Here is a 25193-nt window from a genome sequence, read left to right as displayed (position 1 = left end):
AAAGCTGACCTCCTAAATGAAATGCTCAAGCCCTGTGTGGTTGTTTTGTCTTACGTACATACTCAATATGGAGAATACGGAGTTATACTTGGACCATACAATGTGGAGGAGGAATGCTTTTACCATCATCTTATCAGTCCTGGATTGACTGTAGCACAGATTATGGATGTTGGCATGAGAAAGACTTGGGTTTGATTCTGGGTTCAGTCATTAGCCAAGTGTATGACCACAGGAAAATTATTTAACTTCCTTCTACCTCTGTGTTCTCATGTGTAAAATGTGGAGGATAACTGCAGTCACTATATCACATGATTGTTGTGAGAATTAAATTTAATTATGCAAATAAAGATTTAGCACAGTGCCTAGCAAGCACTTAGTTTTGTTTTGTTTTGTTGAAGAATAATGGTGTCTGAACATCACCACCTAAGTCCCATTAAACGTCAATATATATATACATTTTTAAAGATTTGTTTTTTATTTTTCTCCCCTTCTACTCCCCCGTTGTCTGCTCTGTGTCCATTCGCTGTGTGTTCTTCTGTGTCTGCTTGTATTCTTATCAGCGACACTGGGAATCTGTATCTCTTTTTGTTGCGTCATCTTGCTATGTTAGCTCTCCGTGTATGTGGCACCACTCCTGGGCAACCTGCGCTTTTTTCACGCAGGGCAGCTCTCCTTGCAGGGTGCACTCCTTGCGCATGGGGCTCCCCTACATAGGAGACACCCATGTGTGGCACGGTACTCCTTGCACGCATCAGCACTACGCGTGGGCCAGCTCACTACATGGGTCAGGAGGCCCTGAGTTTTAACCCTGGACCTCCCATATGGTAGATGGACGCTCTATCAGTTGAGCCAAATCTGCTTGCCTAAAGGTCAATATTATATACTATTTATCTTTGGTCACATAATACATTTTAAAGCATTCATCATCATTCTCAATTTTTCCTCCATCAGCTTCATTTCTAGGATGTTTGATCCTTGGCTCCACACCTGAGATCCATAATTGTGTCCTTCTGTTTAGGCAGCTGCAAGAAGCTCATATGAAAACAGTCTCCTTCCTCTCTCTGTATCCATGACATTGAACATACCTTTTCCCTCTTCAGCAATTACATGGAGGTTACATAACCTGCTTGTTGAATTGGAGCAGCATATCTAGACTAATAAAACATTACCATTGACAGATCCTTAGAGGTGATTTGTGGGTAGATGAATAAGAAAGTCATATTTGCAAATAACACAGTGAAGCAGAAAAATGTAAATCGATGCAGACATAGGAATCGGAGGAGGAAACAAATTCTAAAGCACACCTGGCTTCTCCTCCAGGGCAGCTGGCATTGGCATGCCCAACTCTGAGCCAGTGGCTGGTATGGAAGTTTCTGACTGGAAGGGATTATGCAAGTACAACCACTCCGGGAAAGTCACTTAAAGAGATAACTTTCTACGGGCAACTCCCTTTCTAAGAAAGAAGAGCTATTAATCTAACATCTCCTCTACCTAATTTTTTAAATTCCTCAGGCTTCTGCCTCTGCAAGGGGGTAGGAGATGATGAGCACATTACCAGTCTGACTTCATGTCTCTAGGTGCTCAGCTTCAAGGCTGAGCATATTGAACTGTTGATTATTCTTTGGTTTGCCAGTTTGATTCCCAGTCATATTTGAGGTCTCTTTAAGTGTGTGGCCAATCCCCCACATTTGCTATTTAGGTGGGGATATGAAAAAGAACTTTGCATATGTTCAAGGCTTCATATGTCACAGCAATTTGACCTCTTAATTCTTTCTTTTTAGCAATAAAATAAAAGTAATATTTATCTGATGATTTAAGTAGAATATATTTACTGTAGAACATTTGGAAAACAGAAAAATAAAAAGAATGAAATAAATATCACTGGTAAGTTTACCACCCATACATAGTCACCACTAACATTTGGTGTTTGGCTTCTTTTATCTATTTTTTTTTCTTTGTATGTGTATCTGTATTTTTTAATCTTACCATATAAATCATTTTGAATTCCTTTTTGCACTTAGCGTTATAAGAAAAACATATTTCAGTATGACCAAATAGTTTATGAAAAAAGATTTTAAATATTCATGTGATAATAATTTCATTATAAAACTGTACCGGGAAATGGACTTTGGCCCAGTGGTTAGGGCGTCCGTCTACCACATGGGAGGTCCGCGGTTCAAACCCCGGGCCTCCTTGACCCATGTGGAGCTGGCCCATGCGCAGCGCTGATGCGCGCAAGGAGTGCCGCCCCACGCAGGGGTGTCCCGCGCGTAGGGGAGCCCCACGTGCAAGGAGGCGCAAGGAGTGCGCACCTAAGGAGACTTTTAAGCAGGGTAAGATTTTGCCTTGACTTAGCGTGAGGGAATGAAGATGAGTAGACGTATTTAGATTAGATATATAAACTGTAGCTAACCATAGGGATTACTTATTCGATAGAGAGAATAGGGATAAGGAAGAGAAAAGAATTAAGGAAGATGCCTACTGAATTCAAAATAGTCTTCCTTAAGTAACTGAGAACCCTATTAATTTTAAATATGGTCTCTCTCCATTGGGGGATCTTCAAGCTTAAAATTCTTTGCCAATTCCTGTTATTTACAGGAAAAAAGTCTACACTCCTTAGCATGGGACAAGACCAGTCACAAGCAGTCCCCTGACTAAATAGCCAATCTCATCTCTCCATCTAAGCATCGACTTAGCTTCTTATCCTTCTGGAAACAGGGCATGCCTACAAAACACGTTCCATTCCCTCTGTCTGGAGGCCCTTCCAGCTCACCTCTGTGAAGACTTCCATATCAGCAAGGGGTTTCAGTGCTCTCTCTGCTTTCCTCTTAGAGCATCTTCCATGCCTTTCTCTTTGTTCTTATCCCACTCTATATATGTTAATGATCTATTGATAGGTCTGTGTGTTCCATTAACCATGAATCTTCTAAGGACAGAGAAAAAAAAATAAATCCTTACTTCTTAAACCTAATTGCCCCTAGAGCAATCTCTGGCACATTGGAGACATTTAGTTAATATTTGTCAAATAAATAATAAATAGAGATTCTCTGGTGGGGGGTGGGGTAGTTGACATTACAGGTAGATAGAATTTCTGATGGATGTCAGGATATCATAGTTGGGGAAACGGACTTGGCCCAGTGGTTAGGGCGTCCGTCTACCACATGGGAGGTCTGCGGTTCAAACCCTGGGCCTCCTTGACCCGTGTGGAGCTGGCCCATGCGCAGTGCTGATGCGCGCAAGAGTGCCGGGCCACACAGGGGTGTGCACCGCGTAGGGGAGCCCCACGCGCAAGGAGTGCGCCCCGTAAGGAGAGCCGCCCAGCTCGAAAGAAAGTGCAGCCTGCCCAGGAATGGCGCCGCCCACACTTCCCATGCTGCTGACGACAACAGAAGCGGACAAAGAAACAAGACGCAGCAAATAGACACAGAGAACAGATAACCGGGGGAGGGGGGGAATTAAATAAATAAATAAATCTTTAAAAAAAAAAAACTGTACCATAATTTACATGATCATTACTCTATTATTAGATATCTAGTGCATTTCAACTTTCTCATTATTATAGATCAGGGGTTAGCAAAAGTTTTCTATAAAGGGCTAGATAGAAATATTTTCAGCTTTGCAGGCCATAAGGTCAATGTTAAAACTACTCAAACTCGCCATTGCAAAAATGGCCATAGACAATGTGTAAGTAAAAAGGTGTGGCTGTCTACCAATAAAACTTTATTTTGGCAAATGGGATTTGACCTACTGGGATGCTGTTTGTTCACCTCTGAAATAAATGATTCAGAGATAAACATCCTTGCATATGACATTGATAATTATTTCTGTAGAATAAATTCTTAGAAATGGGATTATAAGTGAATGATTATGAACATTTTTGAGAATCTGTTCTAGTCTGCTAGGCTGTGAAAGCAATATACCAGAAATGGATTGACATTTACAATAGGGATTTATTAACTTACAAGCTTACAGTTTTGAGACTGAGAAAAATGTCCAAATCAAGCCATCATCAAGGCAATGCTTTCTCCCCAAAGACTCAACTGGTGGTGATTCTGGACTCCTCTATCACACGGCAAGGCATATGGTGGTGTCTGCTGGTCTCTCCCTTCTCTTCTGGGTTTCATTGCTTTCAGCATCTTGCATCAATGGTTTTCTCTTTTTTTCTCTCTGTATTCATCTTGTTTATAAAGGACTCCAATAAGAGGATTAAGACCTACCCTGGGCCATGCTTTAACAGAAGTAACCTAGTCACAAGGTCCTACTTACAATAGGTTTGCACCCATAGGAATGGATTAGCTTTAAGAACATATTTTTGGGGGATCCATACAACTTCAAACCATCACAGGTTCTTAATATACATTTTTTAAAAAGATTTATTTTATTTATTTTTTTGCATTCCTTGTTTTTACTCCTTGTCTGCTTGTCTTCTTTTTTAGGAGGCATCGGGAACCAAACCCAGGACCTCCCATGTGGGAGGGAGGCATCCAATGCTTAAGCCACCTCTGCTTCCTGCTTGTTATGTCTCTCATTGTGTTTTTATTGTGTCTCTTTTGCTGTGTCATCTTGTTGTGTCAGCTTGCCACCCCGGCCCATTGTGTCAGCTCGCTGTCTTGTTTGTTTTCTCTAAGAGGCACCAGGAACTGAACCTGGAATCCCCCATGTGGTAGGTGGGCACCCAATTGCTTGAGCCACATCTGCTTCCCTTAATATACATTTTTAATTTCTATCTCAAAATGTTGTAACATCTATACGTCTATATATGAGTACAGAAGTGCTTATTTCTCCATGCATTTGCCAACATAGATTATAAAAATGTTTAAAATTAATTGGATAGATATAAATTAATAGTGTCACAATTTTGATTTGTGTTATTTTAATTACCATGTCGAACAAATTCCTGAATAAGATCTCAGTTTTGTGTCATTTAATTAGTTCTTAAAATTGAATATTAGAAATCATCTAGAACACCAAATATCTGATTTATAAAAGAAAGCCAGTAGACCACAGGCTTTAAGGAAAACACATCCAGAGATTGCACATAAATGCATAGTATTCGTCTGGGTATGTGAACTGTTGTAAAAATCTATCGCTAAATCCCAGTTGTTTAATACAATAAAAGGTTAGTTCTCACTCATGGTACAGTGAATTGGGAGTTTTTGAGGGAGGGTGATTCACTCTATGGAGTCATTTAAGAGTAAGGCAGACAAAAGCTCTGCCATCCTCAATGCTTCATTCTGCATATTGACATCTGGCTTGCAATTGGGGAACCACAGACAGTAGGGAGACATGTACTTTCCTTTAACTGTTTTAGCCTGCAAGCAACATGGTGCTTCCCTCATGTCCCATTGGTGATACCTATTTTTTAAATATATTTTTTATTTATTTTTAAAAGATACATAAATCGCACAAAATGTTACATTGAAAAATATAGGAGATTTCCATATGCCTCACTCCCCACATCCCCCACTTTTCCCATATCAACAACTTCTTTCATTAGTGTGGTACATTCATTGCTTTCGATGAATACATTTTGGAGCACAGCTACAGAGCATAAATTATAGTTCACATTGTAGTTTCCATTCTTTCCCAGTCCATTCAATGGGTTATGGTAGGATATATAATGTCCTGCATCTGTCCCTGCAATATCATTCAGGACAACTCCAAGTCCCAAAAATGCCCCCATATCACACCTCTTTTTCCCTCTCCCTGTCTTCAGCAACTCCAAGGGCCACTGTCTCCACATCAATGATATAATAATTTCTTCCATTGCTAGAGTCACAATAATTGTATAGTAGAATACCAATAAGTCCATTCTAGTCCATATTTGATTCCCCAATCCTGAGGACCCTGAAATGGCCCACTTCTCCTCTCAGTTGAGAGGGAGCTTCAATCCCACGTGGCTGATGGATGGGACTCTCGTGCCTGCAGCTGTAGACTCTCTTGGTTCCATGGTGTGGTGGTTGTCTGTCCTCATCTCCCTGTCAGCTGACCTGGGTAAGTCCAACGAACTGAAGAGTAGGTGCTACCACACCTCTGAGCCTCAGGGCCCAGCTGGCACATGGACAGCCCAGAGATTCAAGTCTCTGGGGCTAACACCAATCCTAGCACCAACTACAGGTTCTCTTTACATGATCTCACCCAGGTGGAGAGAAGCAGGGATGCAGTTCACGCAACGTCCAGGAAAGAAAATGAATTTAGTGAGCATCTTATCCAGTCTTACCATTTAAGTAAAATTTCAACACCAGATTTTGGGTTTTTAAAAAATGTTTATGGTAAAGACTAGAACTCTTTTATAGAAAATTTTGGCTAATCAACACAAATATAACGTGTGTGTGTGTGTATATATATATCTGACTATAAGGAAAACAGGAATCCAATGATAAAACTCTAAATACTTATATTTTTGGTTCCTTACTGTCTTAGTTTGCCAGAACTGCTGTTAAAATTACCACAAACTGGTTTTAGCTTAACAAAAGAAATTTACTGGCTCACAGTTCTGAGGCGGATGTCCAAAATCAAGATATTGACAAGGCTTGCTTTATCCCAGAATCTGTAAATTCCTATTGCTAACTGCTGACCATCTTGGACTTCCTTGGCTTGTTTATCTGCCTCCTATCACATGGTGATGTCTGTTCCTTTCTGGCTTCTGTGAATTCCAGATTCTCTTTATAACACTTCTAAAAATACAAATTGAGGCCTACCTTGATTCATTTGACCACACCTTAATAGGACCTGCAAGATCCCATTCACATATGAGTCCACACCGTGGCTTGCTTTAACTAATTAAAAAATACCATTTACAGTGGGTTCATATTCACACTTGCACTTAAAAGAATTGAAGTCTATCTCTTTGCATCTGTGATAGGTCCCATGATATTATAATGGTATCCAAAATTTGCACTAATTTTACTAATTTTCTCAAGGGTAAGAAAATTTAGACCATTGGCATATACACTAAGTGAAGCCAAATAGAAAATAAGTGGACTAAATAGTAAGAAGAGGAAGCATCTTTGAGGAGAAAAGTGAAATATATGGCAAAACAATTTTCTACCCTTGCACACCCTTAAATAAAAAGAATGACATCAAACTTGACCCACTAATACAATCCTGCTAGCACTGAAGTCAGGACAACAGAGGCAATTAGGAGAAGATTATCAGGGATTTATGCCTCAGACAGGATGAGAAACCTGTTTATATTTTTCTTGGATAAATGATGTTGCCAAAAGAAGTTATGAGATTTTTTCTTGATGCTCATGTATGGCATGAGAAAGCTCAAAAGTATCAGATCTCAATATTCCTGTTCATTTTTGGATGTTTAGACTAGTATAGGATCGCCTGGTCAGGAAAACACAGGCAAGTGAGGAGGCTGTTCAGTGAAGGGAATTGAGCACCAGAAATTCCAAAAGAATAGATTAACAGTGGCTGCCTCTAAAGTCTTAAAAGAAGAGCACAATTGTGCCTTTTACATCCTACCCCATGCTCCAACTGCAGAATTCCTCATCTCCCAGGAGGAGCCTCATAGAGATGCTGTGCTGTTTGATTTGGCACTATTCACAAACCTTGGCAGATGATCAAATAGAGGGCACAGAAGTGCAAGAAAAGCTTTAAGAAACTGTCTTCGCTGTTGTCGTTACTGCCTTCATGAATGAAATCTCAATGGTAAGCATAAAGGAGCCTTAGGTATTAACCAAGTGTACCTAACTCCCGTTTAGATGTTTAACACATCTTGGCTTGGAGGAAGCATGCAAATTTACAGTTTTATTTGCTTTATCTTGAGTCCTTTATGTATCAACTTTCAAATAAACTTGCTTTCTTAAAATAATTTTTCTTGCTTCTAAGGCTAAGTGTGCAGACATGATGTAATAGGGAAGTCTTGGCCTTGAACTCAAAAGATCTGAGTTCTAGTCCTTAAGCTATCAGTTCTTAGCTTTGTAACATCATGGTTTATGTGTCTATTAAATAAATATTGCTCAACACACTTCACTGGATTTCTCTTAGATGCAAATGAGAATTATATTTAGGATTATGTGAAAATAATACATAGAAAACATTTGGTAAAATGTAATGAGCAATATTGTTGTGAGAAATTATTAACATGATTAAATAGAACTTTGCAGCAATGTAAGAAGTCATTAAGGAACTGATATTTTAAGCAATCTATTTTACAGTGAAAGAACATAATCCAGAAGGGAACTTAATTGACTGCTTCTAAAATTAAAATTTAAAGGTACAGAAAACCCATACTGAAAAAAGGAAAATGGACACAAAATTGAGAAGAGTTAGGTTAAATTTTAAGCATAATTACCAAAAGAGTGGAATTTCTAGGTGAGAAAATCCTCAAGTATTGATTAATTATATATAAGGAAGATCTTTGGGGAATGGACTTGGTGACCTTTGGAGGAATTCTCTCAACCTGCTTATACATTCTTTCCATCATAAAATGTAAACTCTTTTGGTTGTGTTTCCTAATTTATTCTGAGGTTACAGGGTAGATGCTTATTAAATACTTGTGCAATGAATGAATTAATGAATTAATGAGTTTATTAATTCACAATTTTCCTGTACTGTGCTAGTTGCTAGAGGCATAAAACATCTACAGACACAGTTGCTACTCTTGGGAGCTCAAGGACCAGTGAGATGATTAATTTCACACATCAGCTTGACGAGGTTATGGTGTCCAATTGTTCAGTCAAGCACTAGGTGCTTTTACTGTGAGGATATTCCATAGATGGTATTTGTATCTATTAATATAATCAGTTGATTGCATCTCTAATCTACAAAGGAAATTGTTGTCAGCAATGTGGGGAGTCTTCTCATCCAATCAGTTGGAGGAGATCTTAGGAGCCAGAACTGAGGATTTCAGAGGTCAGAAGAGAAATTCACACTCTACTTTAACGTTGGCTTTTGCCAGGATTTCCAGCCAGTCAGCTAATCCTGGGGAATTCAGACTAAGGACTTCACCATAAGCTTTAAAGGAGTTACTAGTCTGTGTTCTGCCTATGGAGTTCAGACTTGCCAACTCCCAGAGGTTCATGTGAGCCCATTCCTATCTATCTATCTATCTATCTATCTATCTATCTATCTATCTATCTATCTATCTATCTAATCTCAAATGATTCTGTTCCTGTAAATAAATAGTTCTGTTTCTCTGGATAACCTTGACACCTAATGAGGGAAACAAGTACATACATAGAAAATCCTAATAGAATATATAGAAGCAATGGTTCTGCACGTAATGGTTCTGCTTGGAAAACAATCACAAATGTGAATTTAAACTTGTCTACAATTTTCCCTTAAATTCTTTAAAATTATCTCTTTAATTACCAGTTGCTCTACTCTTTAAAATCCTACATTACAGATGTGGAGAGAATCTACTTTGGCAATCACCAATCTTGATTCCTTACCCCTTTCTCCACACACATAATTAGTGCTATGAATTTAGTCCATATCTTTCCAGTGGTTTTGCATGAATGCATGTGTTCACCATGCATTATTGTTTTTCAAGTCTCTGTTAATCAAAACAATAGTATATACATACACTATTCTGAATATTTCTTTCCCTCAGCAATATGCCTTGGAATTCTATCCATATTAGTAGATTTCAGTCTATTTCATTCCTTTAAACTGCTCTCTGTATTCCATGACAGAGCTACCACTCACAAATAGCACCCCATGGAGTTGTGCAGTGAGCAGCTTGCACATGTTCAACTCTTTGGAACAGTTCTTTACTCTGTTTACATATAGTCAAGAGGACTATATCACAGTATGTTTTGTTGTCCTCTATTGACAGACATGTAGATTGTTTCCAGTTTTTCAGTATTACAAACAATGCTTTCATGAATATCTTTGTACAGGCTATAATATCTAAAATGCCGAAAAGAGTCCGATGAAATCATTCATCGATTTTAAATCCTAGACTTGCTATCTCAAAATTTTCCCTGAATGCTTGTATGTTGTGTGAACACTGAATAGAAGAAATTAAAAGCAACAAGAACAACAAATCAGTCTTTCGAGAAAATGGGACAATCATTTTTAACTGTTTAAACCCAGTACTGCTCTTAAAGCTTCTAAAGATGAAAGCTTTCTCAATTTATCTTGCCATGCAGTAGGCACAGAAAATTAAACTTTCTAGAGTCAATCTTTTTGCCTCACCCCTGATTTTGATTGAGTTGTGGGAAGCTGAAGATGTAAAGTGTGTGCACTATTTGAAGTAAGCTGGGGGTTTATGTGCTTTTTTGAATGACATTTCTTTTCCACAAAAGATACATTATGACAATTTACATTTATATTGTACTACTTTGACATTGTATTTTCATAGATTCATATAGTTCCATGCATTCTGCAGAGATGTATGTTCTCCCCATAATGCTTTTGATCTCTTTTCTGTGTAGGGTTTTTTAAATACTGAGGGCTGTTTGTCCTGAGGCACAGCCACTTGTATACCTGTAGGTGCCCCTAAGGAGCTGTGTATTACTCAGGTAATAGTGCAGGGACCAGTTCTTTCTGGTGCCAAAGAAAGCCTTTAGTGCAGGCCTCTTAAGGACGCTCAGACTAATGAAACCGGCTTAATGAAATTGCTCAGCATTAGAAATAGCATCTCTAAAAGGGAAGGAAATGGACAAGAGACTCCTTGTTGTCATTTTGGCTGTGATTTGTGATATTGATTCTGGCCTTTGGCTGGATCTTGAACTAAGTATAGCAGAGTTCCAAGTATCTTGACCTCAAAATGGAATGTTTACTCCATCGCAGAAGGAGGCTTCCTGTATTTGAAGAGAGGATGGGGAAATGGAGGCTGGGAGGAAAAGAAGGCTGGAGAAAGAACAACAGAAGCCATGCCCAGGCCCGAAGGGCAGAGGCCACACTCAAGGACCAAATGAGGCTGCCTTCCTGCGCTGGGGCCTGACACCTCGACTCCAGTGGTAGTTTTGTTTCAAAATGTCTGCTACAGGATTCTAAGACTGTAAGCAAGTCCTCTCAGACCCTTCGAGGGCTGCTTCTGTGGCCAGGGCAGCCTGCCTGACTGCCTCAGCAGGGTCAAAGCACTTATTCCTACCTAGGTTCACGCAATGACTCAGCTTGCTCTTCCTCTTAGGGTTACTGAATTTTCAGACTGGAAAGGAGCATAGAGATTACCTTTCCTTTCCATTTTTTCTTTTTAATTTTAAATTTTGAAATACTTGCAAACTGACAGGACAATTAAGGAAATAATACACATGCCATATCGAGAATTCCAACACATTCCTATCACCCCACGTACCTAGATCTACCAATGTTAACATTTTGCCACATTTGCTGTATCGTTCTACCAGTCTATGTTTCTGTCATCTATCTATCTATCTATCTATCTCTCCATTTTCTAAACACTTGAGTGTAAATTGTATACAGCATGCTCCTTAACACTTAATTCTGCCATGAACATTTTCTAAGAACAAGAATATTCCCTTATGTAACCATCTTAATTGCAGTTATTAAGTTCAAGAAACTTAACGTTGATATAAATATTACAGTATTCCAGCTCTTCCTATGTTCCAATAAGTCCCCTTTGAGTCTTTCTTCTCCCTTGCTAGATTTCATACAGGATCATGTATTGCAATTAATTGCCATTGTCGTTTTAGTTTCTCCTTTTCATTCGTCCTACCCCCGCGGCTTTGCTTTGCTTACTGTCTGTTCTCTGTGTCTATTCACTGTGCGTTCTTCTGCATTTTTGCTTGTCCCCCTTTTTTGTTGTGTCACCTCACTGAGTTGGCTCTTGGTGGCGCTTGTGGGCCGGTGGCTCTCCACAGCTTGCGGGCGAGGTTGCCTTCACAAGGACGCCCTGGGACACGAACCCAGGGCTTCCCATATGGTAGACAGGAGCCCAACTGATTGAGTCACAGCTGCTCCCCTTTCTTTTTTTTTAATTGTAGGAACTTACATACAAAATAAACATTCCCATCTTTACCCTTTCCAAGCATTCTACTCAATAGAATTAATCACATTCACAATATTGCAACACCCTCATCACCTCCATTACTAAAGCTTTCTCATCTCCCCAAACAGAAATCCTAGGCCCATTATGCAATAACTCCCCATTTCCCCTGTACCTACTCTTGGCAACTATAATTTCTACCTTTATGAGTTTGTCTATTCTTCATTTTCTTTGTAGTTTACATGGCTTAAATTTAGCATTTTAAATTTATAACAATTTCATTAACTTTGATACCAACTTAACTTCAATAGTGTATACAAAGTTTGTTCCTATACTCTTCCATCCCCTCATATGTATGTAGTTCTTGGCACAAACTGCATGTTTATATATTATGAGACCCAAATCACTGATTTATTCATTACATTTTTATGCATTTGCCTTTTAGTTCTTCAGGGAAGTAAAAAGTGGAGTTACAAACTAAACATACACTAGTATAAGCATTTACATTTGTCCTTGTCATTATCCTTACTGGAGATCTTCATTTCTTCATGTGGCTTTGCTCTATTGTCTATTATCCTTTCCTTTCAACCCACAGAACTCTCTTTAGAATCTCTTGTAGGGCCAGTCTGGTGGTGATGAAGTCCTTCAGCTTTTATTTATCTGGGCATGTCTTAATTTCTCCATCATTTTTGAAAGACAGCTTTGCCATATACAGAATTTTTGATTGGCAGTTTTTGCTGTCAGCACTATAAATATGTCATCCCACTGCCTTCTTGTCTCTATGGTTTCCAAGGAGATATCGAGGGTCCTTTGTATGTGACATGTTGCTTCTCTCTTGTAGTTTTCATAATTCTCTTTTTATGTTTGGCATTCAACAGTTGGTTTATAATATGCCATGATGTGGGTATATTTGGGTTTTTCCTGTTTGGAGCTTGTTGAGCATCTTGGATATATATATAGTCATGTCTTCTGTTGACTTTGGTAAGTTCAACCATTATTTCTTTGAATATTCTCTCTGTCCCTTTCTCTCTTTCTTCTCTTTCTGGAACTCCCACAATATGTATATTGATTTTAAGTTCTGTTATTGTGATCTCCAGCACTGTTTGATTCCTTTTCATAATTTCCATATTTCTACTGATATTCTCTTTTTAGTCATCTCTCATTTTCCTGATTTTCTTTAGTTCTATATCCATGTTTTCCTTCAACCCTTTGAGCATATTTTGGACCTTTTGTTGTTGTTGTTAAGACTATGTCTGGTATGTCCCAGGTCTGGTCCTTCTCCTTACGTGGTTTCTACTGCTTGAATCTTCTTTGTCTGGGCCCCTGCTTCCTGTTTTTTTAAAATTTTTTGCAACCTTTGTTAAAACCTGGACATTTTGATGTTTTTATGCATTAATACTGGAATTTAGAATATGAGCTGTTTGCTCCCTAAGCTTGTATCTAGCCAGTGTTATGACAGAGCTTTCCTTGAATGCCAAGAACTAATCAAAAAGGGAAAAGAGAAAACACCTTTTGGAATCACACGGTCTTTGCAGATTGATCTATGCAAGTGCTCTCCTTCGAGGCTTAGAATTTAGAGAATAGCTACACGCTAAAGCATGAAGTCCTCCCTGCTTTCTCTATGAATACATCTTGCCTTGGGCATGTGTGTGGCCCTAGGAATTTCCATGTTTACATGGATATGAATGTTCCATCTTCCCTAGGAAACAGTTTCTCATGGTCTGGGCATGGCACTGTATGTCCTACAGCCAGCAATCCTTTGTCTGCTCTCCCACGACATTCTGTAGGAGAGTTCTATAAACTGCTTTCTACACACAGGGCAAGTCCCTCAGACCACCACCAAACAGATCAGGCCAGACATTCATGCTGCCAATATGTGTGCAAGAGTTACTCTGTGCCCTCTGAAACAGAGACAAGGGACCCTGCCTTGGGAGCATGGGCCAGCTCCATGCTGAGCTAGTGAGGGGTAAGGGAAGGGCCAGCCAGAGCACCATGAGATCATACCACTTTTAAGCGCCCATTTTCTTAATTCTGTGCTTGCTCTCTTATTTCAGTCCTTTAACTGCTTTCTGGAGCTTTGAGAAAGATGTTTCTGCCAGTTCGTGCTGGATGTTCAAAGCTTCTGTGGGGGGACAGACACTTGAAACATCTTACTCCACCATCTTGATCCAAAGATTACTTCATTTAATCTCCTTTATTTGAAAAAATGAGAGAACCAATCTCCAAAGTTGATAAGTGGCTTCTTACTCAGCAAATTAGTGATTCTACCAGTTGGTTTCTCTCTGGGCAATTTGATGATTCTTGACTTCTCCTGCTCATAATTATTGTCACCATCACCCTCTTGAGACTCCTTGATTGTGCTGTTTAATAGCTACAGTTCCAGCAGCATCCAGTGCCCAGGGCACAGTGTGAAAGACTCAGCAGTATTTGTCCTTGTTGCCTAATAAAGAGACCTGGCTTTAGAAGCAGACACACTTAAGTTTCAAAACAAATTCAACCCCCTGCTTGTATCTGACTAACCTTAAAATCCTCTTTGTTCCTGTGATCCTATGTCTTTATCTATAAAGTGGAGACAATGAGAGGTTCTTTACATTTGCTGTGATACCTTACTGGAGGTGATAAAAGAAGTGTCTATTGCCTAGTGTGGGTAGCTCCTCAGTAAATCGTACCTGGGATCACTGTTAGTATTACTATTATTGTTGTTGTTATTTCCAGGACCCCTGAATTTGGGTCTAAGTTTGGGCAGATCATTTCCTCTCAGAGACCCTCATTTGTAAAATAAGAAGATGGATAAGATTCTCTCTAATAGTTAATACATATATTTGTGATAATGGAATGATGCTGTGGGCTCTCCAGCTTTGGTGTACAGTCTCTGATCTCCTGGGGTCTCAATGTCTGGAGATTTGGATTTAGTAGGTCAGGGGAGATTCCAAAGAATCTACATGTCTAAAAAACACTCCAAATCTTAGCTTTCTTGTTATAACTGGGAAAAGTAATAACACCTATGTGGTAGAATAATGGTAAAGAGAAAATGAAATTATGATTGTAAAACACTTAGTCTAGTTTCTGGCACATGACAATTGCCAATAAATATTAGCTATTATTTTTCCTTCCATTGGTCCCTTTGTAAAGCATCTGTCCCCAGTTGGTGGGCCATATTTGGCTCATGAATAGGACTTAAATGCACTTGCATTACATTCAAATACTTAAAGATTGGAAGATGTCTGGCCTCCCTTGAAAACCAGAAAGACCCAGCCACACAGGGCCTACAATTGACAGCAAGTGTCCCTTTAGATGTGCACTCCCGATTCTCTAGTGTCCTCTTAATCTGCTTCACTTATTTACATTTTTTATTTGACCCTTCTAGACATATGGGCTTGTAGATTCCTGCCATAAGATCTAATTCAGTCCCTCTATCCAGGGTTTTAGAAGAAGAGCAAAGAAAATATCATTCGATGGTGTTATTCCAGCTAATCTAGATCCATTAACCAGCTGTCCATGGGCAGGGACAAATCCCCAGTAACAGTTACTTTTAACCCAGCAGAAGTAATGGGAGAGAGTAGTTTTTCTTTATCACTTTCATGATTTAGTGACATAATTTAGGATGAGTTCCAAGGGGGCAGCATTATGAAAGTCTACTGAAATACTTTGCCAGGGAACCTAACCCAAGCTGAGATGTTGCCTAACAGAATCAAAGCGGGGTTTAAAGTCAGCTGCTGCCTTTATTACACATTTAAAACTTGGCAGAGGAAGTTCTTTGGGTTGGGACCGCATGAAAGAAATCAAGGCAGGTGAAGGGTGGTTGAAGAGAACAGATGGACTTGGACATCTTAAACCATCAGTGTGATGCTGAGACTTCCAAAGAAGCCTGCTTGGATGCTCTGAAAGTTATCCTCATCTTTGTATTTTTTTTTTCTCTAGCTACGGGTGTCACACATGAAAAAAAAATGAGGCAAGAAAGAGCTTTATACAAAGGTATTGAGGCCACATTTGTCAAACCCAGAATCCCACGCAGATTTGGGCACTATGTTTCAAGCTGAGCTCAAAACTTTCAACTCTCAAAAGTGCTACTTACCCCAAGTAAAAGGCAATTTTCCAGCTCAAAGAAAGGCAGTTCTGCAAGGTTCAGGAAAAAAGGTCAGAAGACTCCTTGTACATCAATCAGCTCCTGGAAAACAACATGTCAATGAGTTAAGTGAACACGAATCAGGCACATATGGATTGAATTTCCCTGGAAATCCTCCTGGGGTCTAAATTTAAGGGGTAGAATGGAGGAGGGGGAAAGTCCTTAGGAAAGTCTTAGGTACTTTACTACAGAACCCAAATGCTTGAAAATACTTCCAAGATGTGGGCTGCGTAAGCCGCGAGTCCTACTGGCCAATGCTGAGACCAACTGACTATTGCTTCTAGAGAGAAATAAGGATCTAAGGCCAAAACTAGCTTAGGCTTTCTGACCCTTGATTTAAACTTCCTTCCATGGAATAGAGATAGGGAGATCTGGTAGAGAGTGGCTCTGAAGCTCAAAGGAAGGGAAAAAGAGAAAAAGCAAATGGTAAGAAACATTCAAGCTTACCAGTCATCACTGCTATGTTTTCAAATAAATCAATCCTTCTATGCTTTATCCCTTCCTGAAATTATAAGAGAAGCAAATGGAAAGTTATAAAGATGTGTGTATGTGTGTGTGTGGGGGGAGGATAGAAGAACAGAATGCAAGGGGATTTTCTTAAAACCATGTCACATGGATATTTCCTTTACAAATAGAGTTTCTTATAAAATCTTAAGAGAGCAGTGCAATATTGAGGTCTATTTGAATCCAAAACACTAAATAATAAATGCAATTAGGAAATCTCGTTCAGATTTTGCATCCAATATAAGCTTTATATTTGTTCAGGTTATTTTAGGGTGAAATTGTAAGAACATCATATCAACGAAAAACTAGTTCTGTAATATCCACATAGGACCTAAAACTGATTTGTGCCCAATTCTTTTCTTGGAAAACTTCATAGAAAATTAAAGAATAAACTGGGACACACACATTTTAAATATTTTAAAAAGAAATGCTTTGAGAAATAGTAAGATATGTTTTCATTTTTTTTTAATTTTATTTTTCTTTATAGAGTATTTTGTAGTTAAACTGTAATTTCTCTTTAGAAAAAGTACACAACTAGAAACTTCTTGGTGATAGAAAGAACCATTATGGGCTTTTTTTCCTTACCCTTTTTTTCAGGAGGAAGTAATCAGAAATAAATGTTAATGGGAATTTTCTTTTTAAACAAATGATGCACTGTCGAGAGAAAAATTTTTCACAATTGTCAAATTGTGTAGACAGTGTTCAAATGGCTCATTCATTATCCGCAGCACCACCAAGTTGAAAACATACTTTTTCTGGTCTGTAGTTGATTGATGTACATTACTCATATCAGGCTAATGGCACTTTATTTTCCAACAGTAGCAAGTAATGAGTGACCTTGAGTGCATATTGTTTTCCTGAAAGGGTTTGTTGCTTTGCTTCCTCCATAAGCACCCCAAGGAAACAAGGCCCCTGTATTGGTATTTTCTAGCAAAGCTCATTTCTTTCATGGCTTTCTGTAAAAGAATTTGATACAGGGATAGAAGCTAACCTCAGTGAGTAAATGAAATATTGATCCATGCTACTCTGGCCTTGCCTTCACCTTGTCCCAGGGCGGTGAGTTACTGACTTTTCCGTTTTGGCTGTAATAGGAATTATTACAACAGGCCTGTGCAAGTAATTACTTGGCATGGTAAAAAAGGAGGGTCCATCATATATTTCTGTAGAGACGTTAGTCTCCATCAGCCCAGCAGTCTGCTTTTTTGGCTCTGTCTTTCCTACTCTTGATTCAATTCCTTTAACCATCATTAATCACACTCCTTGTCAGCAGAAGTTTATCAAAAGTATTAAGTGAGCAAGGTTGCCTGGCCTCCTTAAAAAAAAATCAGCCAACACGGGGCAGTAAATTTCAAAATATGGAAGGTTGGTTCCGTGATATATATGAGTGTCTCTTCAGCTAGAATGAGCAGTTTGTTTTAGTGATAGATATTGTAGTTTGAGCTGTGATAGAATCCTTCTCAAGTTTATATGTCGTGAGCTATCGTTTATGAGAGACCATGTGTTTCTAAATGGTGAAGGTCATGGCTGATGGCAAAAGTAAAAGCAGTGGTGATTCATTAAAAATAGTTAATAGGGTCTGCGGCTGACAGGAATAAATAGGAACATGTGGCTTGCCAACCCACCAGCACCCAAGTTGACATTGTGTTTCTTAGTCCTGACTCGCCACTTCCAATTGCCAGACAGCTGTGCGCCTACCAAACAGACAGGAGGCAAGTTTGCCTTTTTCTTGTTAGTAACAGATGCGGAAAAACTTTTTGGAAACACAACTCCAGTCTCACTTTCCTTCAGATTTGTTTGACTAATATTTATTTTTAAATTGTCACTGATTTTTTACCGGTTAAAAGTACGCTTATTGACGTTCAAATGTTACAGAAATATATGATATAGGAAAATGAAAAGCTTTGTTCTTATATCTGAAAAGCTTAATTTCTTTAAAAATTAGCAAAGTAAATATGGCATTAATGTTAAGGTTTGAGAATGCTGAGAGATGTTTAGTCTGTTTATCCGAACTATTTCACAACTAAAATAAATTAATTTTGCACACACAAAGAAGGAACCCTCCTTTCAATTGCTGAATCCCATTTCCCAGAGATAATCAGATTATTTTTTTCAAAAATTAAATTTGTTATTATATCAGTTCACAACCTGCTTTAATATTCTAACATGCTAATGTGAATATCTGATCAATTTCACGGACTCATTCATTCAAAATGCATACCTACAGCAAAATATAGTCAACTACAGAAGGAAGCATAGGACCTGAGGAATACTGTTTGCATTCAGCATTTGTCTAACAAATGCTTTTACTGCTGGGTCCTAATATAACATACCTCCTCCAAACAAAACTTCTTGGTTCATTTGGAGACTTCTTAGAACTAGAAAACAATAAGGACTTTGCTGATTAAGATCAATGGAGTTTGATGATCCATTTAAGAAGTGTAAATCAACAAAGGAATGTGTGGAAGTAGATGCAGCCTTTAGGCAATCTCCAAATGAGCAAGTATTGATTTTCTATACATTAGCCCTAATGAAGAAGGGTTTACAAAGAGGATTGTTTGGGAGGTTGCTGGCTGTTTTGGGGAGGGGGGGCGTGTGTGTAGGGAAGGGGGGAGTGATTCTTTTTTTTTCCCTTTAACTTGAAAATTCAGTGAAAAATGGTACAGTGGCTTGAAATAATATTGAAAGATAAGACATCTTCACTTTCCACTTCAAATTTCCTCCTTTTCCTGGAAAATTTAGCTAAGAGAGTGGCCATGTTTGGGGAAACAATTACTTAAGTCATTTGATAAATTTCAGTGCATCACAATATAACACATTTCCCACAAAATCTTATGTAGGGATACAAAATAGAAAGGAAAAAAATAGCAGGAGAAAAGAAGCTGGTCTTTTACTTACCCACTTGGAACTAGACTCTATCTGCCCTGCCTGCAGAATCTGAGTTGGTGACACCAGTAGCTCTGCCTGCTTTTGCAGTCGATGTCGCAGTGCTGTGTGGAGAACGCCAGTGCCATGCAAAGAAACTTCTCTTTCCATGATTTGGAAAGGTACCCAAAGACCCATAACACAGAAACAAAACACAGTCCCCAACCTAAACTTGACTTTCTTCATTTATTAAAAATTTAGATTTGGGGGCCACAATCATTACAAAACTGCATGGGTGACAGCAGCACATTCATTTTGAAAAGTGTTCAGCCAGAAGACAGAATAGCATTGCAAATTAACATGTTTACAGGGAAGAGCACTTAGCTTCAGATCAGCTAGGGAGGGCAAGAGAAAAGTGGTGTGCTTCATTCAAGGCCAAGTGGCTCTGGGCATGGAGGATGGTTTTGGATATCATCATCTTGAAGAAGACAATCACAGTGGTTACAAATGGAGTTTTTATGGAGAAACTAAGACTGTTTCTAACCTATTGCACTAATATTATATTTAGTTAATATTTTATGAAAGAAAAGTCCTCCCATTAGAAGCAGCAAATTACTTTATAATTATAGTACTTCTCAGAACTGACGGCTTTATTTTATGGCAAGATCACAAAAATACAATTGCTGTTCCCACACAACTTATTTGCGTAGTCCTGTGGTAAGTCCTCCTTCCCATGATTTTGTTTTTCTTCATTTCAAATCTTCTTTTAATTTGGACAGAAAATCAGGTTGCCCTTTGGGTATGGATTAATGAACTGCTGATATACAAATTTCACTGAAGTGGGGCTGGGATGAACTGTGGACCAGAGGTGAGCAAGAGCATCTCCTTCATCTTCCAAATTCTGGTCTGACTCCATGATGCTCTGACATTGACTACAAGTTGTTAAGTGGAATGACTATTTGGGAATAATGACTGTAATGATGTAATGGACAGACCAGCATCAAATTTTCATCAGAAAATATAGACTGAATGAGAATGGAAACTGGTCTATTTGTTCTCCCTCTTCCTCCTCTTTCTGCTTTGCTCCTTAGTCTTCAATGAGAAGTAACAGAGCTAAGCTCCTAGCAGGCAAGGAACATGTTGTATTTATCTTTTTTTCTATAGAATATCACATGATTGGTGCCAAATAAATGTTTACAAGAAAAAGTCTTCCTTTGATTGACTTGCACCTTGCAATAGAAGCTGGCACTCCCTGGCATATCTGGTTAGCACTCCTCATTCCTTGCACACCAATGGGGTCTTACTGAAGGCGTCTAGGACTCTCTCTGCTGGGGGTTTTCTCATGGTCATCTGGCGCCTGGGATTACCCCAGGGAGTTAAAGCCCCAAGGAGCAGCTCAACCAGTGATGAATGGATAAATACTCCAGCTCCTCACCCTTCACTTTGGGAACTAAATGGGATAGTCCACAGCCATTTCTGAAGTCTGGTTACCCATGAAATAACCTGCTCATGAACATACCCTGTCTTTGCTTCCTTTGCTTTCCTGTCTCACTTCTCTGTCTCACTTCCCTAAACCCATCAGTACTTCCAAAATCAACTCCCAAATAAACTACTTGCACTCAAACCCAACCTAAGACATACGGCTATCCTGGGACACTAGGGTAATGAATTGGTAAGAATTGATAGAAAGTTTTCTATATGCCAAACCTTGTGCCCTGTACTATGAGGCTATTAAACCAGTTAAGATACTTACTTTTATGCTCCTCAGGAATCCTTTGCAAATTAGTTTGGTAGATAACACATACACACATTTATAATTAGTGAACCAAACAGCATTATACAAGGATATAATAAAGCCTAACGTATATATTACAGATAATTGGAGACAAGGGCAGTGGAGCAAGGTGCTACATGTGCAATATGGATAAGTCATAAAAGGAGTTGTATGATTATGGAGAGGCTAATGTGAGCTGATGTTGTGGGGGATTCAAAGAGATAATGCACTTAGCACAGAACATCGGTAGAACCGTGAGCTTAGTGTTCAGCATGCAATGGTGGCTCAATAAGTGCTGTATGGTTGGGGGAAAATGAGCAAGCAAATGAATTAGTCATCAGAGTTTAGATGAACTATGCTCTGCATTCCTCCCTACTAAACTTTTTACTTCATATAAATTCATGACTGCAATCACCTCTTTCATGCTGGGGTTTTATTTTAAGTATTTGCGTTCCCACTTTTCTTTTCTTCCCCTACTCCACCTACATTAAGTTGTCTCTACCCCTCGGAGATCTGCTACTTAGTAGCTGGGTGGCCATAGACAAGATATTTAATCACTCTAGTCTTAGGTTCCTTATCTGTTAAGTGTCCACGAGTTGACTGTGATTCTGGAGTGTGGTTTATTTTATTAATACTAATGTCCTCTTAGAGTTCCAATCTCTCTTTATTGCCTTATCTCCAAATCCTTGCCTATATGTGCTTATAGCTGAGCTCCTGAAAACATTGGAGTTTACCATCCAAAGTTATTTACCATCCAATGGATTTTTTTATGCTAACAAGACATATTGTTGCAAGCAAAAGATTTTAGACCTTAGACCATGTGACCTTAAAGAAGGCACTTAATCTCTTTGAGACAGACTCAAGTTCCATTTTTCAAAATGAGGCTGTTTCTTTTGTACTAGACAAAATTATGCAAAGCACTGGCTCAGTAAAAGCACAGAACATGGAAATTTTAAAAATCAACTTTATTGACATAATTTACAAAGAATAAAATGTGTGCATTTTAAGAATGCAGTTTGATGAGTTTTGAAAAATGTAGGCAGCCACGTGACCACTCCAATCAAGATATGAAACGTCTCTATCACCCCGTAATGTTTTCTCATGCCTTTTTAGTCAATCTTCCCCTTTATTCCTAGCTCCAGGCAACTACTGACCTGCTTTCTGTACTGTGGATTAGACATGGCTTTTTCTAAAGTTTTATGTAAATTTCCATTTTCTAGCATGGGTTCTTCTGTGTCTGGCTTCTTTCACTCAACATAATGTTTTTGAGATTCATTTATGTTTTTGTGTATTTAGTGTCTTATTTCTTTTTAGTAAATGGTAGAGTTTATTTTACTAATCTAGAAAGAATGTTTTTTCTTTGTAAGGGCCTTTTTGGACATTATCATAATTTGCAGATATACCTGTGAAAAGGGTGAATTGTAAATGGATTTAATTGATACCTAAAATGATTGTATTTAATTTTTCAATAATGATAGCGATAACTAATATTTACTAAATAATTATTTTGTGCCAAACACAGAGCAGAAAATAAGAAGTATAATAGATATTAATGGCCCTGTGTAAAAATTTATTCCATAATTAATGGCTTTAAACAATAAAGACTTATTTTCTCATAGATCTTATAGGTCAGGAATTCAGAACTTGATTAGCCTGGTGATTTTGGCTGTCATGAGGTTGCAGACAAGATGTCAGCTGGAGCTGCTGTCATTAGAAGGCTTGACTGGGACTACAGGATCTGCTTCTTAGATGGCTTTCCTACGTGACTGACAAGCCAGTGCTGGCTTTAGGCAGGAGGCCTCAGTTCCTTCCCATTATGACCTCTCTATGTGGTTTCTTGAGTGTCTTCTCAACATGGAGGCTGGCTTCCCCCTGAGTAAGTGAGCAAAGAAAGAGTAATGGTAAACTTCAATGTCTTTTATGGCCTAGCTTCAGGACTCACATGTGTCATTTTCCCATATCCTATTGGTTACACACATCAGTCCTATTCTTTATGGGAGGGGATTAAATGGCATGTGTACCAGGAGGTGGTGATCACTGGAGTCCTTTTGGAGTCTGGCCACCATAAGAAAGGAGAATAAACTTTGATAGAGTGGTCAGAGAAGGTGGAAAAATTTAGGCTGAAGAATAATAAAGAGCCAGTTAGGTGACAAGTAGAAGGAGGGACATTTCAGATAGTGGAAATACCTTGTGAAGACCTTATCTTTTCCAAGGAAAAGCTTGGTGTGTTTGAGGAATGGAAAGGAGGCCAATTAACTAAGACAGTAAAGCAGAGAGAGCTACAAAATAGGCTGGGAAGATCAACAGAGGCTAGGTCATGCTGGACTAAGGAGACTTTTAAGCAGGGTAAGATTTTGCCTTGACTTAGCGTGAGGGAATGAAGATGAGTAGACGTATATAGATTAGATATATAAACTGTAGCTAACCATAGGGATTACTTATTCGATAGAGAGAATAGGGATAAGGAAGAGAAAAGAATTAAGGAAGATGCCTACTGAATTCAAAATAGTCTTCCTTAAGTAACTGAGAACCCTATTAATTTTAAATATGGTCTCTCTCCATTGGGGGATCTTCAAGCTTAAAATTCTTTGCCAATTCCTGTTATTTACAGGAAAAAAGTCTACACTCCTTAGCATGGGACAAGACCAGTCACAAGCAGTCCCCTGACTACATAGCCAATCTCATCTCTCCATCTAAGCATCGACTTAGCTTCTTATCCTTCTGGAAACAGGGCATGCCTACAAAACACGTTCCATTCCCTCTGTCTGGAGGCCCTTCCAGCTCACCTCTGTGAAGACTTCCATATCAGCAAGGAGTTTCAGTGCTCTCTCTGCTTTCCTCTTAGAGCATCTTCCATGCCTTTCTCTTTGTTCTTATCCCACTCTATATATGTTAATGATCTATTGATAGGTCTGTGTGTTACATTAACCATGAATCTTCTAAGGACAGAGAAAAAAAAATTAAATTCTTACTTCTTAAACCTAATTGCCCCTAGAGCAATCTCTGGCACATTGGAGACATTTAGTTAATGTTTGTCAACCAAATAAGAAATAGAGATTCTCTGGTGGGGGGTGGGGCAGTTGACATTATAGGTAGATAGAATTTCTGATGGATGTCAAGATATCATAGTTGGGGAAACGGACTTGGCCCAGTGGTTAGGGCGTCCGTCTACCACATGGGAGGTCCGCGGTTCAAACCCCGGGCCTCCTTGACCCGTGTAGAGCGGGCCCATGCGCAGTGCTGATGCGCGCAAGGAGTGCCGCGCCACACAGGGGTGTGCACCGCGTAGGGGAGCCCCACGCGCAAGGAGTGCACCCCGTAAGGAGAGCCGCCCAGCTCGAAAGAAAGTGCAGCCTGCCCAGGAATGGCGCCGCCCACACTTCCCGTGCCGCTGAAGAAAACAGAAGCGGACAAAGAAACAAGACGCAGCAAATAGACACAGAGAACAGACAACCGGGGTAGGGGGGAGAATTAAATAAATAAATAAATCTTTAAAAAAAAAAAAGATATCATAGTTATCCCTGAAGATATCGTAGTTATCCAGCAGGCCCGGGGTTGGGTGGCGGACTTGGCCCAGTGTTAGGGCGTCCGTCTACCACATGGGAGGTCCATGGTTCAAACCCCGGGCCTCCTTGACCCGTGTGGAGCTGGCCCACGCACAGTGCTGATGCACGCAGGGGTGTCCCCCGCGTAGGGGAGCCCCATGCCCAAGGAGTGCGCCCTGTAAGGAGAGCCGCCCAGCGTGAAAGAAAGTGCAGCCTGCCCAGGAATGCCCCGCACACACGGAGAAAGCTGGCACAACAAGATGACACAACCAAAAGAAACACAGATTCCCGTGCCGCTGACAACAACAGGAGCGGACAAAGAAGACGCAGCAAATAGACACAGAGAACAGACAACCGGGGTGGGGGGGGGAAGGGGGAGAGAAATAAATAAATAAATAAATAAATCTTTTTAAAAAAATTGCAAAACAAATCTATACACTTCCAAAATAGAAGCACCTACCTGAGAACAAAACA

The sequence above is a fragment of the Dasypus novemcinctus genome, chromosome 10 (assembly GCF_030445035.2).
Source record: "Dasypus novemcinctus isolate mDasNov1 chromosome 10, mDasNov1.1.hap2, whole genome shotgun sequence".
NCBI classification, from domain to species: Eukaryota; Metazoa; Chordata; class Mammalia; order Cingulata; family Dasypodidae; genus Dasypus; species Dasypus novemcinctus.
Note: the sequence above shows the minus strand (reverse complement) of the source record.